This window comes from Carcharhinus amblyrhynchos, chromosome 8, assembly GCF_965287045.1.
Source record: "Carcharhinus amblyrhynchos chromosome 8, sCarAmb.v2.hapA, whole genome shotgun sequence".
NCBI classification, from domain to species: domain Eukaryota; kingdom Metazoa; phylum Chordata; class Chondrichthyes; order Carcharhiniformes; family Carcharhinidae; genus Carcharhinus; species Carcharhinus amblyrhynchos.
Genome location: NC_137331.1, coordinates 38,133,624 through 38,150,797, shown reverse-complemented (window position 1 = coordinate 38,150,797; position 17,174 = coordinate 38,133,624). Strand labels below are relative to the sequence as shown.

The 17,174-nt window shown below is 44.7% G+C and overlaps 1 long non-coding RNA gene across 1 annotated transcript in view; it reads left to right on the top strand.

Moving 5' to 3' along the window:
- Window positions 1–607: 607 nt before the first annotated feature.
- LOC145346967 (uncharacterized) overlaps window positions 608–17,174 on the top strand; it is a 30,460-nt gene continuing 13,893 nt past the window's right edge. Inside the window, exons 1-2 of the long non-coding RNA XR_013887746.1 lie at window positions 608–755; window positions 3,261–3,369. This is a non-coding gene — a long non-coding RNA (uncharacterized LOC145346967). The remainder of the gene's footprint in view (window positions 756–3,260; window positions 3,370–17,174) is intronic.

Below are 17,174 nucleotides of genomic sequence, written 5' to 3'. Positions count from 1 at the left end.
ACAGTACCAGGAATGCAGATTTGATTCTGGCCTCAGCTGACTGTCTGTACGGAGTCTGCATGTTCTCCCCATGTCTGCATGGGTTCCCCCCATGTGCTCTGGTTTCCTTCCACACTCCAAAGATGTACAGGTTAGGTGCGTTGGCCATATTAAATTACCCCTTATTAGTGTCCCAAGATGTGTAGGTTAGTGTACTCTATGATGTAGTTCAGTGTTTCTGAGAGAGAAGACAGGAATTTTAAACTCTCTGACTTAAAAGAAACAGAAGACTTTTGGGATTCGATGATTCTTAGCTCCAGGCTTGCCCTATACGGTCTCGCTGACAGAATTAAGAAAAAATGAAACGTTAACAATGTTCAAACGTTAACTAATTCATGTTAAATTAGCCAATACACGGAACATTCCAAAACAGTCAAACTGCACACGACCTACTGGCTAAAGTTCAAATCCTTAGTGTAGATCCACACTTGTTAATGAGTTAAACTAGAACCGGTTATCTTTTAACATGCAAGTAAGGAGCATTGACTTAAAATGGGAGAGGCATTGAAATCCTGCTGAGATCAGCAGTTTGGATTTGGCGCAACATTGCCAAACGCGTGAAGTAAAATGATCTTTTTCTACATTGCCACTCAACCGCACGACAAACTGTGAGATTCACAGATTACATTTCAAAGAATGTTCCTTTTTTATTTTGAGGTCAGATTGAGGGAAGAACTTAAGAATTCCATATACCAATCGCCCCTCTTTGAAATCAGGTAAGAGGATGCAAAGCCGCTGTAATCCCAGCAGCTCCCACTTCTGATAATTGTTTCTGAAAGATGTCACTTAATCATCATTTAGCTACAACTTGACCTTCCTTCTCACCTCAGAGATTTCTCTTGGAAAACTACAGGGTATTAGATGGTACATAAATGTGAATTACGCTCCGGCTGTGATGAATATATCACGCCGCAGTGTAACGATAAAGCATTGGAAGTTTTTCACCAAGCTCCCTAACCTAAAAGGAATCAGAAAAGGAAACTAAATAGAGAGTTGAGCCCGACTGGCCTAACCTGCAGCACCCTGCTTATGAAAATTTCCCATCAAACGGTGACCCCGCAAAGAATTATAGGTGACCGCACAGCTCCAATAAAAAAAAAATGACCGTCAGGTCTGTCTCGGGGGATTGTGCTCTGATACCGAGGAGACGGTGGCTTTTGGTGAATATTTCCACATGGAGCTCGCTGACCATCCATCTCCCTTTTTAGCTGGTGTCAGAGCTGGTTTACTTGATGATGATTTGATGCCCAACAATTGCTCCCCCTTGCCCACTGAAAATGACTGATGACAAGGGAGACACAGGCCACTGAAAGCAGCCCAATATATTGTTATCACATAATTCCCATTACTCTTGGGCCACTCAATATGCCGCGCAAATATCCGTAATTCTCAGACTTGGTTTTCTCTTGTTCTCCACACCGAATAAAGTAGCAAAGATCTCGGAATGTGGTGCGATGAATTGTGTAGCGTTTGAATCACATTTTACTGCAGATTGCTGGATGATTGCACACCATTCAAGGCGAGAAGGTGATTAAGTTTGTTTTTAATTGTAAAGCAGAGGTCAAAGCACAAAATAATTTTAACTTCATTGTTGCCTCAGAAAGTAATGATTTGCAGTTACACCATTGTTCAGCTGCTTTTCCCCACATATTTGCTGGAGTTCAGTTAAACAAAATTTAAGATTGCGATTTATTTCAGCCAGGGCCAGCACACGGTGGATTATATTATTGTCAGCACACAGTGACGCCTAGTTGATAGCAGCTGAAATTTGAGCTCCCGCGCTGTAAGACGTCATAGAATCCCCAAAGTGCAGAAGGAGGCTATTCAGCCCATCGAGCCTGCGCTGACAACAATCTCACCCTATCCCCTTTACCTCATGTATTTACCCTGCTAATCCCCCTGACACTAAGGGATAATATAGCATGGCCAATCAAACTAACCCGCACATCTGTAGACTGTGGGAGGAAACTGGAGCACCCGGAGGAAAACAACACAGACATGGGAAGAATGTGTGAACTCCACACACAGTCCCCCGAGGCCAGAATTGAACATGGGTCCCTCGTGCTGTGAGGCAGCAGTGCTAACCACTGTGCCAGTGTGTCGCCCTGGTTCAATCAAGATTGTTTTTTATTCATCAAAAAGCAACTTTTGTTTAATGTGTTATTTAATTTTAAGGAATAAATGTTTAAGGAGTGGAAGAACAATGCATCCAGGGAACAGAATCAGACAGATTACAGCACCAACCTATTAATTTAAGGTTATTTATTTATTAGTGTCACAAGTCGGCTTGCATTAGCACTGCGATGAAGTTACTGTGAAAATCCCCAAGTTACCACACTCTGGCACCTGTTCAGAAACACTGAGGGAAAATTAAGCATGGCCAATGCACCTAACCAGCACATCTTTCATACTGTGGGGGGGAAACCCAAAAATTCGGACTGTGGGAGGAGACCGGAGCATCCGGAGGAAACTAACACTGACATGGAGAGAGCGTGCAGATTCCGGACAGACAGTGACCACAATCTGGGAATTGAACACAGGTCCCTGACACGCTGAAGCAGCAGTGCCAACCACAGTACCATCGTGCCACACTAAACGTAAGGTGGGGATTAAAGGGAAAATCAGAACCATGCACCCATTCAAACTAAGATTTCATTGACATTAACTGGACTGGGTTTCTCTGTACAATCCACTCCGTGTTTATCAGTGACGGCCTGTCATTTGCCAATAGCAGGATCTACTGATTGTCAGTGGGGTTTACCATTGAATGCATTCCTCACCACTGGGAAACCTGCAGCAGAGATACAAAGTCAGCAGGACTGGAAGATCCTGCTAGCGTGAACCACCAGAAAGCTCCAGCAGCATCTCTGATGATGTTGTCTCGTTCTCTTACACAATTGGGTTAATTCATCATAATTCTTTTCTGTTATTTACTTTCTCAATCTCGCGTTACCTCATTTCTTGAAACAGAGCAGTACTTACAAACCATGGGGGAGTTCTCCTGTCCCACCCGCCATGGGAATCGTTGCAGGCGAGGGGGGACAGACCTTGCAAAGGTCCATTGATCTCAGGCGGAATTCTCTAGTTTTGGGGCAAGCGCACCCGGAGAATCCCACCGCATAATACACACTTAATAGATATCTAATGAATCTACTGTGTAGGCATAGTAACTGCTATCCTGTACCCTGTAATGAATAATATTTGTCTTCCACTTCTAATAGGTTGTAGGTGTTCCGGTTCCCTTTGACATCATTCCACCTCTATCATCTAATCAACAACAACAACAACTTGCATTTATATGGTGCTCTTACTGTAGCATACCTCCCCAAGGTGGGTAACAGGAATGTCATCAGCCACAATTTGACACCGAGCCACATATATGTACACATTGAAACAGATGACCAAAAGCCCTGGGTGGCCTGGTGGCCCAATGGTTAGCACTGCTGCCTCACAGTGCCAGGGACCCGCGTTCAAATTCCAGTTTGAGTCATTGCCTGGAGTCTGCACTTTTTCCCCATGTCTACGTGGGCTTCTGATTTCTGATTTCACCCCACAGTCTGAAAGACGTGCTGGTTAGGTACATTGGCCATGTTAAATTCTCCCTCAGTGTAGCCAAACAGGCACTGGACTGTGGCAACCAGGGGATTTTCACAGTAACTTCATAGCAATGTTAATGTAAGCCTATTTGTGACACTAATAAATAAACTGGTTCAAAGTATTGGATCAAAATTCTGGAACTCCTTCCCTAACAGCACTGTGGATGTACCCACATCACATGGACTGCAGTGGTTCAAGAAGGCAGCTCACGACCACCTTCTCAAGGGCATCTGGGGATGGGCAATAAATGCTGGCAAACCAGCATTTAGGTGAAAGAATTTTTTAAATGCTTAAACAATTGGTCTAAGAGGAGAGAGGGAAGTAGAAAAGTAGAGAAATTAAGGGAGACAATTCCAGAGATTAGGGTCCAGGCAGCTGAAATCATTGCCACTTCTGATTAAAACTGAGGATGCCATGGAGCCAATATTAGATGTGAACAGAGATTTCAGATGTTGGTAACACTGGAGGAGATGACAGAAGTAGGGAGAGGCAAGGCCACAGAGGAATTTGAAAACAAGGATGAGAATTTTAAAATTGAGACATTGCTAAAATGGAGAGCAAACGTTTCCCTCGTCCTTTCTCCCTCATTTCCCTCCCCATCCAATCCCATAGTGAAATATGGGAACAGACCTAGGCTATTCAGCCTCTCTAGTCTGTTCCACTATTTGGTTAACTCGTGGCTGCTGCCACTTTAGGTCCACAGCAACAAACTAGAACTCTCAGTTTTGAAATGTTCAGTTCCTCACCACCTCTGCCAGCCCCATGAGAATAGAATAGAATCCCTATAGTACAGAAGGAGGCCATTCAGCCCATCAAGTCTGCACCGAGCACAATCCCACCCAGGCTCTATTCCCGTAACCCCACAGATTTACCCTGCTAATCCCTCTGACACTAAGGGAAATTTAGCATGGCCAATCCACCTAACCCCCACATCTTTGGAGTGTGGGAGGAAACTGAAGCTTCCAGTGGAAACCCAGGCAAACATGGGGAGAACGTGCAAACTCCACACAGCCAGTGACCCAAGGCCGGAATTGAACCTGGGTCCTTGGTGTTGTGGTCAACATGATCTCTCTCTACAATATAGCTATGACTGTAACAGTACAGTGGTTAGCGCTGCTGTCTCACAGGACCAGGGACCCGGGTTCTTTTCCGGCCTCGGGTGATTGTCTGTGCGGAGCTTGCACATTCTCCCCGTGTCTGCATGGGTTTCTTCCACCTGCTCCAGTTTTCTCCCACAGTCCAAAGATGTGCGGGCTAGGTGAATTGGCCATGTTAAATTAACCCTAGGATGAGGGGGATTAGCCGGATAAATATGAGGGGTTACTGGAATAGGGCCCCGGTGGGATTGTGGTTGATGCAGACTCGATACACCGAATGGTCTCCTTCTGCACTGTACGGATTCTATGATATAGATAGCTTTTAAGAGCTAGAGCACTGATGAGAACTTTACACCTTCCTGCCCGCTCTCCAAAAACAAGCCAATAACTAAAAGAATTCTGTTTAGCGTGGGGAGAACTTACAGTACATCTCAATACAAAGAAACCGATGGAAAAATTATGCCACCGCATAAAAGTTTAGCCCATGGAAGTGAAATGGTTCCATAACATTAATGTCATAAAAACTCCCACCATCTGCATATATTGTTGCGCTCGTGTGAGGTCAAGGGAAAAAAAAATCAATAGAAAAAAATTAATGCTTGCAAAACATATAACAGACAATATTGAACAGATTTTAATTGTGATTTGATTTCAATTCCTCTTATCCAGATGATTAATGAATGCTCCCCCTTCGTGCAGTAGGCCATAAAAAGAGTCTTTAATGTGACAATTAAGTGTCTGTCTTTAGATTATATATTGGTTCCTTCTAAGATTACTTCATCAGTACAGTATGGCTTTTGTGCAGATTAAAACAAGACTCAATTTTCCCCTTTTTCTGGCACTTACATATATTTTATGACAAGCACTAAATCAATTTTATGCCACTATTGATTTTCGTTTCTTAAATAGCCATCATTACTTTCTCCCTCTCCCTCGAACCTGTACTCCATTTTTCCTTTTAATTTGTCTGACGCACAGCTGGCTACAGGCGTTTTCACATGATAAAGAGAGACATGGCAGGAAAGAGAATGAGAAAGGAGAGAGAGAGAGGTAGAGAGAGAAAGGAAAAGGCAGAAAACAGAAGAAGACCACCTTCAGAGTGCAGGAAGAACTGGAACAGCCTGCCTCTCCCATTAGAAATATCACTCCCTGTAGGGAAATCCAGCTCCCATCTAAACCCAGCTTTTCAGTTGAGCGATAATATGCTCCTATCAGTATTAATAGCCCCACGCTGAATTGTGGAGGTGTTATGGATTATACAGCAAGCATATTGTCATTAAATTAAATTTTCAGAACAGTCCCTGGCTCATCACAAAATACCACAGAGAGTGATCATAATCGGTTCTCAACGCATGTGTAATTGCCTTCAGCTGGCATTTTTTACAGTTGACATTGTTCAGTACTGATAAGGTGATTGGTGATTTGAATACCCAGCATGTTAACATTGCAGCCGTAATTGAAATATGGTATGTGTGAATGGAAGATTACATTAAGACCCGGGATAATCACCTGACACGAGAGTAATTGAGTCCACAATCTGCCACTGTGCCTCTCACTGAGGGGCTGGTGATGAAAGGAAGCCATTAGTGCAGCGTGCCAGCGCTGGCTGCACTCTGCAACCCCGGGCATTCCGTCGCTGCCAGCTCTCCGATCGGGACACTGGCAACGTGAAACGGGAGAGCCGGCAGATGAAACAAGAGGCATTCACAACTGACAAAGCTGTTGCTTCAATATGTATACCCTCCACAAACCCCTTCTCTCCCAAGGCAAATGAAAAATTTGAGAATGTTTTTGCCTACTTGTGGAGTTAAATGTCATGGCGGGAATCCTGTTGGAACCCTATTTCACCTATGACAAATTAACAAGGGTAGTGAGGTTATGATAAGACTATAAGACCATAAGATATAGTAGCAGAATTAAGTCAATCGGCCCACTGAGTCTGCTCCACCATTCAATCATGGCTGATATGACTCTCATCCCCATTCTCCTGCCTTCTTCCTGTAACCCTGGATCCCCTTATTGATCAAGAACCAATCTATCTCTGTCTTAGAGGCACTCAATGACCTGGCCTCCACAGCCCTCTGTGGCAATATGTTCCACAGGTTCACCATCCCCAACTGAAAAAATTCCTCCTCATCCAAGTTTTAAAGGAGCATTCCTTCAGTCTGAGGTTGTATCTTTGAATTCTAGTCTCTCCCATTAGTGGGAGCATCCTCTCCATGTCCACTCCATCTAGGCCTCTCAGTATTCTGTAAGTTACAATTAGATTTCCCCCTCATTCTTCTAACCTCCATCACGTACGGACCCAAACTCCCCAACCACTCCTCACGTGACAAACCCTTCATTTCTGGGATCATTCTTGCGACCCTCCTCTGGACACCTTCCATGGCCAGCATATCCTTCCTTGGGGCCTAAAACTGCTCGCAATGCTCCAAATGGGGTCTGATGGTGTTGAATGACTTAGAATCCCTATAGTACAGAAAGAGGCCATTCAGCCCATCGAGTCTGCACCGACCACAATCCCACCCAGGCCCTACCCCCTTATCCCTACAAATTTACCCACTAATCCCTCTAACATATGCGTCTCAGGACAGTAAGAACAATTTTAGCATGACCAATCAACCTAACCTGCACATCTTTGGACTGTGGGAGGAAACCGGAGCACCTGGAGGAAACCCACACAGACATGAGGAGAATGAGCAAACTCTGCACAAGTTGTGAAATTCTGATTTTTTTCACACAATAATTTTAGTAACAGATGGCACAAAAACTCGATAAGTGTATTTCCAAAAAGGATGGAAGGCTTTCTTTTTAAATCCACCAATGCTTGCCAAATAAAAGATCTATGTTTTACACTGCTAACACATAAATAGGAGGCCTTCTATAGCCTCTCAGCCTTGTTCCATCCAATGAGACCATAGCTGTGGCCTAAAGCCAGCCCACCTTTGCCCCCATTCCTTAAAAAGTCTCACAATGCCAGGTTAAAGTCCAATAGGTTTATTTGAAATCACGAGCTTTTGAAGCACTGCTCCTTCAGGAGGCAGCACTCTGAAACCTCAAGATTCCAAGTAAACCTGTTGGACTTCAACCAGGTGTTGCAACTCTTCTTACTGTGTCCACCCCAGTCCAACACCAGCACCTCCACCACATCCCCATTCCTTAATACATTTGGCTGATATAAATCCATTCATCGCAGTTTTGAAATCAACTAATCTCAAGTCAATTGCCATTGAAAGCACATTTCCAAACTTCTACCATCATTTCCCAGAAGAGGTGCCAATAACTCTAAGGTCATTCATTTATTAGCCACGCAGGCTCACATTAACGCTGTGATGAAGTTACTGTAAAAATCCCCTAGTTGCAACACTCCGGCCCCTATTCAGTACACTGAGGGAGAATTTAGCACGGCCAATGCACCTCTTTTGGACTGTGGGAAGAAACTGGAGCACGTGGAGGAAACCCTCGCAGACATGGGAAGAACGTGCAAACTTCGCACAGACCCAAACCAGAATCAAACCCTGGTCCATGGCACTGTGTGGTAGTGATGTTCCACCATGCATGAAAGAGAGAGCTACTTTATTAATGTCAAAAAAATCCCATTTAAGCAAATCAGACAGGAAGATAACAGGGAGACATTTCCACCTCTTCAGCTCTTCTCGTGGATCAGAAATACAAAACTGGTGCAGTTTTTTGTATTTGATTTATTATTGTCACATGTCTTAGTATACAATGAAAAATATTGTTTCTTGCGAGTTGTACAGACGAAGCATACCATTCATCGAGAAGGAAAGGAGACAGGGCAGAACGTAGTGTTACAGTCATAGCTAGGGTGTAGAGAAAGATCAACTTAGTGTGAGGTAGGTCCATTCAAAAGTCTGATGGCAGCAGAGAAGAAGCTGTTCTTGAGTCAGTTGGTACGTGACCTCAGACTCTTGTATCTTTTTCCTGATGGAAGAAGGTGGAAGAAAGAATGTTTGGGGTGTGTGGGGTTCTTAATTATGCTGGCTGCTTTGCCGAGGCATTGGGAAGTGTCGACAAAATCAGTGGATGGGAGGCTGGTTTGTGTGATGGACTGGGCTTCATTCACGATGCTTTGTAGCTCCTTGCGGTCTTGGACAGAGCAGGAGCCATACCAAGCCGTGATACAATCAGAAAGAATGCTTTCTATGGTGCACCTGTAAAAGCTCAAAAACTTTTCTTATTATCTGTTATTATAAAACCTGTTAAAGGAGTTTAAGAGGTAGCGTATTCTAAAGGATAGAATTGGGTTTTGCTGGTACATTTCCACCTTGCGGAGAGCACCGTATTTTGACAGGTGAAGTGCACAGATCTGATGCTACCCAGACAGCACTGAACAACAGTTAGCCCCATTCAAGCAACGCCGACAAATGTCCAGGTGCTCTGCCCATTTCTGTGAACTAATTACAGAGTAAATCAGTGAAAACGTGGACATCACGGCTTAGCTCTGTAATTATCCAGATGATCTTGTGTCTTTTTCTTCTGTAACAGAATCATATTCAGTATCTTATTTAGACAGCAAACTTCATAGCAACACCCAGCTGCAATGATGTAATTCAGCTTGTTTGAAGGGAAAAGTTGATTCTATACTATAATTAAGAAAGCAGTGTAATTACAGATTTACCTTTACAATGGTTGACGTTAACATGTCTACACCAAACTTCAGCCCCATTCACTCGCAGTTCAGCAAAATCCTCAAGTAGAAGCAAATACTCAAGCAAATTAAATGATCTTGCACCTGAATATTGGCTTTCTGTAGATTTTACTTTTCTCATTTTTTGGAGTGACAAATTTGCCTATTATAAGGCAAATAATTGGACTTATGATTATGGTGTAATCTATTAGTTATCTTTGTTTTAAAGAATCCACGCTCTCCCACTTTTGGACTAGTGTATGGCAACCTTTTGTAATGTCACTTACGTGACAATTTTTTTTGTTCTTTCATGGAACATGGGTGTCACTGGCCAGCTTTTATAGCCCTTCCCTTGTGGAAAGACAATCACATTGCCGTGGCTCTGTAGTCATATGTAGGCCAGACCATGTAAGGAGGTAGATTTCCTTCCCTAAAGAACATTAGAGAACCAGGTGTGTTTATCTGATCATCAATAATGGTTTCATGGTGACCACTAGATTCTTAATTTCAGATTTTTTTTATTGAATTCAAATTCCACCATTTGCCGTGGTGGGATTCGAACCCAGATCCCCAAAGCATTAACTGAGTTTCTGAATTAATGGTCCAGTGAAGTTGCCATGAGGCCATCACCTACCCTTGCATCATATACCTGATATTGGGGTTTGCACTCTGTTAAAAATTCTATTCTGTAGTTTAAAGTCGTAACCTACAAAAATAGTGTTTAGTCAATCATGTTTTACGCCTGTTTGTTATAATAAATGGCTGAAAACATGAAATTTTGTTACATAGAAATATAGAAGTGGGCATTCAGCCCCTCAAGCCTATCCTGTCATTCAGCATGATCATGGCTGATCCTCTATCACAACACGATACTTCAGCACTCTCCCCAAACCCATTGACACCTTTAGAGTCTCAAAACATATCTTTTTCAGCTATTAATTAGAAATTTGAATTTTTAAAAATGTGTTTTTCTCCAAGGAAATCAGAACACTGGCTAAGATAATTAACGTAGGCTCGAATAACATTTCAGAGCATAGACACGGGCCATTCAGCCCAACTGGGTGGCCCCAATGGCTATACACAATCCTCTTCACATCCTAGTTCATGGAATCCCATCAACGTATCCTCCTCACATGTTGGGGAATCAGTAGCAACGCAGCAAAAATGAAGCTGTTCCATTTTAGCCACTTCCGCAGTCTTCTTCCATCAATCAGGCAGTATTGAAACTCTCTCCTATTATTTTTGATTCAAAGTCTTCTGAATCAAAGGCTCCAGTAACCCAAGTCTTTCTCAACCTCAGGGCGTCCCAATGTATTTCACAGGCAATGAAGCAAATATAGTCACTATTGTAATATAGGATATGTTTTAAAGTTTATTTATTAGTGTCATAAGTACTCATACGTTAACACTGCAATGAAATTACTGTGAAAATCCCCCCCCCCCCCAGTAGCCACCAATTTGGGTACACTGAAGGAAGATTGAGAATGGCCGATGTACTTAATCAGGATGCCCTTCAGACTGTGGGAGGAAACCCACACAGACACAGGGAAAAGGTGTAGGCTCCGCACAGACAGTGACCCAAGCCGGGAATAGAACCCAGGTTCCATGGCACTGTGAGGCAGCAGTGCTAACCACTGTGCCACCGTGCCATTGCAGCCAACATACACACCACCATCTCTCACAAATACTCAAGTGATAATATTCTTTAGCTTTTCGGTTATGGATAAATACTGGCCAGGAAACTGGGACTAACTCCCTTCTTCAAAAATAGTGTCCTTGGAACTGTCCCATAACCTGAGAGAGCATCAGGATATTACTTTAATATCGCATATGTAACAATAAAGGAAAAACACCACATTATGTCCAGAAGTATTGAATTTTAAACCACACCTGTGAGTTGTTTAAAATGGACATGCAAACCAAAGATGGCTGAGGAGGTAAAGTCCATCACTGGTTGAATTGCTGGTGAGTGATATGCTGAGAGGCAATGGAGCCCTGCCCTGTTTCCAGACACTGAGGCTTCTAAAGCACACAAAAATCAATTGCCATCTCCATCGGAGACAATGGGAGATTATGGGCAATGAATATTGTCTTATCAAGAGAGATCCTGTGAGTAATATCCAGATGGGTTTGTGGATTTCATCTTACAGGGATATACACAGATTGGGATCAAAGCCAGCTGAAAAGCTGCCCCCAAGCGTGTGCATATGTATGACCTAGTGCATAAGGGGTCAGAGGTTGTGTGACAGTGTAGCAAAAAGTCAGCCAGCAGCAGCACCCCTGTAAATGTTTTGTAGGTAAATCTTTATCTCTCTCTCTAATTATTGAAGTAAGCCAAATAAGTCTGAAAAGAAAACGGAGAAGGTTGAGGGACCTCGGGGTCCTTGTGCATGAGTCGCAAAAACCCAGCTTGCAGGTGCAGCAGGTGGTCAGGAAGGCGAATGGGATGCTGGCCTTCATAGCGAGGGGGATTGAATATAAAAGTAGGGAGGTCTTGCTGCAGCTGTATAGGGCATTGGTGAGGCCGCAGCTGGAGTACTGTGTGCAGTTTTGGGCGCCGCACCTGCGCAAGGATATTTTGGCCCTGGAGGGAGTGCAGAGGAGGTTTACTAGGCTGATACCGGAGTTGAGGGGATTGAGCTATGAGGAGAGGCTGAATAAACTAGGCTTGTACTCGTTAGAGTTTAGAAGAATGAGGGGAGATCTCATTGAGACGTATAAGATGATGAATGGGATGGATAGGATAGAGGTGGAGAGACTCTTCCCGCTCAAAAAAGACAGTAGGACTAGGGGGCACAGCCTCAAGATAAAGGGGAGGCGGTTTAGAACGGAGTTGAGGAGGAACTTCTTCACTCAAAGGGTGGTGAATCTCTGGAATTCTCTGCCCGTTGAAGTGGTGGAGGCTGCCTCGCTAAATATTTTTAAGAAGCGGGTTGATGGGTTTTTGATAAGAGAGGGGATTAAGGGTTATGGGGAGAGGGCGGGAAAGTGGAACTGAGCCACGACAGATCAGCCATGATCTTATTGAATGGCGGGGCAGGCTCGAAGGGCTAGATGGCCTACTCCTGCTCCTATTTCTTATGTTCTTATGTTCTTATGTTCACCAGATTGCAGAACGCTGGAATCTTGAAGTCGACTATTTACCTGCTGAAATCAATGCCACTGGAATTTTAAATCGCCATGGCCACAACACTTAATCATCCACTTCTCACGCATCAAGGAATGTTCCACATGTCTTTTTTAAAAATTACTTACTTGGATTCAATTCTCACTTCTTATCTGTATCTGCATTGGGGTGGCATGTGGCACAGTGAGCAGTGAGGCACTGCTGCCTTACAGCGCCAGGGACTCAGGTTCAATTCTGGCCACGGGTCACTGTCTGTGGGAGTTTGCACATTCTTCCTTCAGGTGCTCCAGTTTCCTTCCATCGTCAAAAGATATGCAGGTTCGGTGGATTGGCCATGTTAAATTGCCCCTTAGTGTCCCAATATGTGTAGGTTAGGGAGATTAGCCATGATAAATGTGAGAGGTTACAGGCATGGGAAGAGGGCCTGGGTAAGATACTCAGTCAGAGATTCGGTGCAGATTCAATGGGCTGAATGGCCTCTTCCGCACTGTAGGGATTCTATGAATGTATATGCATAACTCAGATTGGGGAAAGGTATCTATGGACAGGATTTTTAGATGAATCTTGTGTCCAGCAGAGGGGGTTAGATGAAGAAAGGGAGTCAGTACACCCCTCCATACCAGGAGTATCAGAATTTTGGGTTCTCCCAGCTGGATAGTAACAAATTGAGGGATTTCACTTAACTAATAAATTTGGGGAATCTCACCTAGGGACCTGATCTTAATACATGCAAAAGACAACACTGACAACAGTACAGCACTCCCTCACTACACCAATGCCAACTGTTTAGCATTCCCTCACTGCTCCAATGCCAGTAGTGCAGCATTCCCTCACTGCTCCAATGCCAGTAGTGCAGCACTCCCTCACTGCTCCAATGCCAGTAGTGCAGCATTCCCTCACTGCTCCAATGCCAGTAGTGCAGCACTCCCTCACTGCTCCAATGCCAGTAGTGCAGCACTCCCTCACTGCTCCAATGCCAGTAGTGCAGCACTCCCTCACTGCTCCAGTGCCAGTAGTGCAGCACTCCCTCACTGCTCCAATGCCAGTAGTGCAGCACTCCCTCACTGCTCCAATGCCAGTAGTGCAGCACTCCCTCACTTCTCCAATGCCAGTAGTGCAGCACTCCCTCACTGCTCCAATGCCAGTAGTGCAGCACTCCCTCACTGCTCCAATGCCAGTAGTGCAGCACTCCCTCACTGCTCCAGTGCCAGTAGTGCAGCATTCCCTCACTGCTCCAATGCCAGTAGTGCAGCACTCCCTCACTGCTCCAATGCCAGTAGTGCAGCACTCCCTCACTGCTCCAATGCCAGTAGTGCAGCACTCCCTCACTGCTCCAGTGCCAGTAGTGCAGCATTCCCTCACTGCTCCAATGCCAATAGTGCAGCACTCCCTCACTGCTCCAATGCCAGTAGTGCAGCATTCCCTCACTGCTCCAATGCCAGTAGTGCAGCACTCCCTCACTGCTCCAATGCCAGTAGTGCAGCATTCCCTCACTGCTCCAATGCCAGTAGTGCAGCACTCCCTCACTGCTCCAATGCCAGTAGTGCAGCATTCCCTCACTGCTCCAATGCCAATAGTGCAGCATTCCCTCACTGCTCCAATGCCAGTAGTGCAGCATTCCCTCACTGCTCCAATGCCAGTAGTGCAGCACTCCCTCACTGCTCCAATGCCAATAGTGCAGCATTCCCTCACTGCTCCAATGCCAGTAGTGCAGCATTCCCTCACTGCTCCAATGCCAGTAGTGCAGCATTCCCTCACTGCTCCAATGCCAGTAGTGCAGCACTCCCTCACAGCTCCAATGCCAATAGTGCAACACTCCCTCACTGCTCCAGTGCCAATAGTGCAGCACTCCCTCACTCAAGCACCAATCCAAGTTTTTAAAGTCAAGTTTCTTGAGTGGGATTTGAACCAACAGCTTTGTAAACTCAGAAACAGAGCTGCTACCAAGTGAGCTGAACCCCGCTTGACATTAGGCAATGAACGAAGAAGTTGCTTAACCTGCGTTGATACTTGCAAGAGATTGAAGGCACAGAATGGACAAATGGCGCATGCTTCATTAGTTAATAGTGTTGGCAGATTGTGACTTCAGTCAGTGAGTATCGCTGATTTAATACCAGTGGTCCCCATTTAAGACATGACCATCCTGCTGTGCTTTAACCTTGCCTATATGAGCACACATTCAACAGCAGGAAGGACTCCCAACCAACACCATTGGAAGAATTCAGCAACAACTTTCAGGTGAGTTGTTGATGATGAATTTCAACTGGCTGTTGCTGAGATGGTGAAAATGTCTAGTGGTTATAGTCATAAAGTTGTAGATTCATACAGTGCAGAAGAAGGCCATTCAGTCCATCAAGTCTGCACTGACCACAATCCCACCCAGGTCCTAAACCCATAACCCTATGCATTTACCCTAGCTAGTCCCCCTGACACTAAGGGACTATTGAGCATGGCTAATCCACCGAAGTGACACATCTTTAGTTGTGTTGTTGAAGTCTGTCGAATATGGTGTGGTATGTGTGGGAAGGCACCAGCTTTGAGTACAAGGATTTTGTTCAGACCACTTGCTGCCAGACTTGCGTTTGTATCCATCCCCACCTTGGCCTGAAGCATGACAGGGATAATGAACAAAGAAAAGGACAACCTTCCCTAAGAGGGAGGAAGAGGAGGGGGAGGAGGGCCATCAGGAGGAGGCATCAAGCAGCAAGTATCTTCAGGGTGCAAGGTCAGGCCTCAGCACCAATAAGGAACAGTGTGTCAGACATCTTTCACCCCTGGCTAATGAATTTGAGGCATTTGCCTTCAGGTGCAGATTTATAGTGAGTCCACTAGTGCTCTCATGAAATTCGCCATCAGTTCCATGCTGGACAGGATGGACATATTCGGAGAAGGATCAGGTCATTCAACCCATCGAGAATGATCCAGCATTCGATTAGGTAAGTGCTACTCCAGTGGTTGCAGCCTTGGCTGGCCGAAGAGTTCACTGGCAGACTCTGCATATGTCTAGCATAATGAAATTGAGCAGCTTTAGACCTCGAAGGCCCAGTTTCGAACTGCACCACCTCAGCAACAATGCCATGAATGAATGAGAACCAAATGTGAGTGTGGAGGTTTGTTGTAGCGCTCTGATTGTGAGGATGTTGTGAAGCTCAGAATGAGAGGGATGAATAATGATTTGTAGAGACTGTTTGGTAGGTAAATGAGGGAGGGATGATGCAGTAAACAGTGCATAAGTCTAGAAGTGTAATGTGTGAAACAATGTGAGACTAGTGGGGCAGTTGGTGAGGTCAGGAATACAAAGATACATTTGCTGACAATTTTTTATTCATTCATGGGACATGGGTGTCACTGGCTGGTCAGCATTTATTGCCCAATCGTAGTCACCCTTGAGAAGGTGGTAGTGAGCTGCCTTCCTGAAGCACTGCAGTCCACGTGCTGTGGGTTGATCCATAATGCCATTAGGGAGGGAGTTCCAGGATTTTGACCCAGCGACTGCAAAGGAACGCTGATATATTTCCAAGTCAGGATGGTGAGTGACTTGAAACTTGCAGGTGGTGGTGTTGCCATGTATCTGCTGCCTTTGTCCTTCTGGATGGAAGCGGTCATGGCTACTCGAGTGAGGTCATTGAACTTTTTGCAGGTCGGCGTTAGACTTTCAGCACTGGTTTTCCATTGAGGTCTATTTGTATTGTTTTTCAAGTGCTTGGCAGCAAGAACTCCTGACCACCTGTGGAGAGATGAGAGCTCTTCTTCTCCACACTCCCAGCGACTAAGATTTTCTCATGTTGTGCCATAACTCAGCATTGTGGATGCTGACACACTTTTCTACAAACATTTCCAGCAGCTATCCTGGTCAGATTAAACCTCCCATTTAAGAGGTGCAGGCTGGCTTTAAATGGTCGTAACGTTTCATGATCTTGTGCCCACATGCACAGGGGTGCAGCTGTTCACCTGTGCAAAGTTTGCATGCTGCCTGCATCAGAAGTTTTAAGTTTATTTATTACTGTCACAAGTAGGCTTATATTAACTCTGCAATGAAGTTACTGTGAAAATCCCTTTTCGCCACAGTCCAGCACTTGTTCGGGCACACTGAGGGAGAATTTAGTATGGCCAATGCACTTAACCAGCACGTCTTTCAGACTGTGGGAGGAAACCAGAGCACCCGAAGAAAACCTACGCAGACACTGAGAGAACATGCAGATTCCTCACAGACAGTGACCCAAGCTGGGAATTGAACCTCAGTCCCTGGCACTGTAAGGCAGCAGTGCTAACCACTGTGCCCGTGTGCAGCCCAATGGAATGGGTTTATCACACATCAAGATTCCCACTCTTGTTTTCAAGCCTCATTGAATTCCGAGGTCTAAGTCAGCTGGGGCTAAAAATGAAGGGATTTAGGAAGATTATTATTCTAAACTCTGTTTAATCAGAATATCAGAGCTGTAATTGAAATGACATTTTATGTAGTGTTCCGCACTGATATTATTCCATTAAAATATTGTTGGGAAGGACATATCTGTTCATCTGCCAGAATCTTCTTGTTCTATTCTTGTGACAATGTGGATTTGTTTCGGAGTATTTTATGTACAATAACAAGATCGTATTGGAACCAGTAGCAATGGCAGATCTGAAAACCCACAGCTGAAGATTGACGGGGGTTTGAACA